At 43.4% G+C, this 2,528-nt stretch overlaps 1 pseudogene; it reads left to right on the plus strand.

The window, feature by feature from the left end:
- The first annotated feature begins 719 nt into the window (after positions 1-719).
- On the plus strand, positions 720-2,318 carry LOC110304874 (annotated as a pseudogene).
- The last annotated feature ends 210 nt before the right edge of the window (positions 2,319-2,528 follow it).

Raw genomic sequence — 2,528 nt, forward strand, 5'->3', positions numbered from 1 at the left:
TCTGCAAGTTCAGATCGCGGTGTTATGGCTGATTCCCCGACTCCCAGCACACACAAGACACCTCCTAGTTAGTTAGTGCATTAGCCACTGCATGGATATGACCTGTAAAACCTCTGTTACAAACTGCAAAGCTGCGTGTGGCTGGCAGAGGATGTTATTACATTCAAAGAAAGGAAGCTACCAATGTGAAGACGGTAATATTGTACACTGGTCCCACACAGGCTCAACACCAAAATAAACCAGGGTGAAGGCAAGAAGGGTCCATGGGTTCTAAAGGTTACCCACCTTCTATGCGTCCAACTGGAACTCTCCAAGTGTCAAAGACCCAGAAGTCAGCTGCTCTATGTCCCATCTATAGTTCATTGTTTCCTCCTGTTCTTTGCTGTATTTTTTATTACACTTTCATTAGAATTTTCACTTCATTACATTAAACATTTTAGCTCTATTTGCATGACCCTTTATACAGCCTCCTAATTTTGTTCATACATTTCCCTAGTGTTAAGCAGTCTTTTTTCTTTTCCTTTTTATTCTTCCTTTCTTTTTCCACCCCATGTTTCTGTCCTTCTCCCCAGTATAAAGGAGACATTCCTAGTCATGAGAGCACAAGAAAGAATACATTTCATAAGAAAAAAAAATGGATTAAAAAAACCCAGATAAACACGGTAAACCAAAAGACCCTTGATACTAAGTGGGAAGAATGTAAGAATGATGACCCACAGATGATCGAGGCAGCAACATGACAAATCAAGGAATGGAAAAAACAGCTGAACTTCATCAGCCCCCTGCATCTCAGCCAAAGACACGTTCTTCTTCCCAACCACAGCACTTCTAATCAGCAACACTATTCAGCCCTTCCAGCCACTACCTTTATGAATGATGCCACTGAGAAGGGAAAGAAAGTCACTGACTACAGAAGCCAGGGGTTATTGACAATGCCAACACGGTGGGTCTAGCTAATCTCCATGCCACAGGCATAGCTCCACCAAAAGTAGAGTTTAAAGATCAGACTAAGCCTACCCCACTGATCCTGGATGAGTAAGGCTGCACTGTGGATGCCACAGGCAAGGAGGTGGAGCTCACACATCACATGCCCACCCTGAAGGCAAACATTCCAGCTGTGAAGAGAGAACAGTTGAAGCAGCAACTAAAAGAAAAGCCATCAGAAGACACGGAATCTACTACCTTCTGACCCTTGAGTCTCAATTGCCCCTAACCAGCTCCAAAGACACACTTTTCAATTCCATAACATGGGCAAATTTGAGAAGATAGCTCAATGATTATGGACAAAGGCTCAACTGGAGAAGTTGCAAGCCGAGATTGCATAAACTGCTAGAAAAACAGGTATTCATACTTCAACTAGACTTGCCCTCATTGCTCCTAAAAAGGAGCTAAAAGGAAATTGAGTGGTGGGACTCTTACATCATACCCAATGGCTTTGACCTTACAGAGGATAATCCTAAAAGAGATTATTTTGGAATCACAAATCCTGGTTGAACATCCAGCCCAGTTTAACACTCCAGTTGACAATGATACACCAGTTACCCTTGGGGTATATCTTACAAAGAAGGAGCAGAAGAAACTTAGGAAGCAACAAAGAGAGCTACAAGAGAAAGTCAGGCTAGGCCTGACACCTCCTCCAGACCCCAAATTGAGAATCTCAAATTTAATGCGAGTATTAGGAACAGAAGCAGTTCAAGACCCTACAAAGGTAGAAGCCCATGTCAGAGCTCAGATGGTAAAGAGACAGATCAGCAATGCCTTCCTCACTTGTGGATGTCCTTCCTGTCATGACAGGGTGTATGAAGAGGCCAACGCTGCCTGAAAACTTACAGCAAACAGAGAAAGGTCAAGAAAATTAAAAAGCTTAAAGAAGACATTTTACAGGGGGTACATATATTTGTATATAGAGTTCAAATTTGAGCAACCCTGCCAAGAAGTTCAACATTGAGGCTAATGCTGGGCAGCTGTACCTGACAGGGGTGATGGTGCTGCACAAGGATGTCAATGTGGTGGTAGGGGAAGGAGGCCTCAAAGCCCAGAAGAAATTTAAGCATGTCATGCTACATTGGATAAAGTGGGATGAGCAGACATCTAACCCAAAGGGAGATGAGGAGAAGGAAGCTGATGGAGAAGCTGTGAAGAAAACTAACAAATGTATACTAATGTGGGAGGGTACAGCCAAAGACTGGAGCTTTGGAGAGATGAAGTTTAAACAGTTCCGTACAGGAAACATGGCTCACGAGTGTTTCAGAAAGCATGAGGTTGAACACTACTGGGACCTTGCACTGAGTGAATCTGTACTGGAGTCCACCAACTGAGACTACCGCTAGCACTTGTGTCTTCTTTGCCATTGTTTCTTCTGTCTTCTCACTCTACTTCCCAACCTTACCCCACCATGTGTGGGATCTGAGAACTCTGCCAGGATGATACCAGGGCAAAGAGACTACCAAGTTCATCCAGTCAGCCTGGTGCTACCATTCATCCTGTATGTGCATATGATTAAAGAGTTATAGAGAGAAAGAAAAGAA

The sequence above is a fragment of the Mus caroli genome, chromosome 1 (genome assembly GCF_900094665.2).
Source record: "Mus caroli chromosome 1, CAROLI_EIJ_v1.1, whole genome shotgun sequence".
Taxonomy (NCBI): domain Eukaryota; kingdom Metazoa; phylum Chordata; class Mammalia; order Rodentia; family Muridae; genus Mus; species Mus caroli.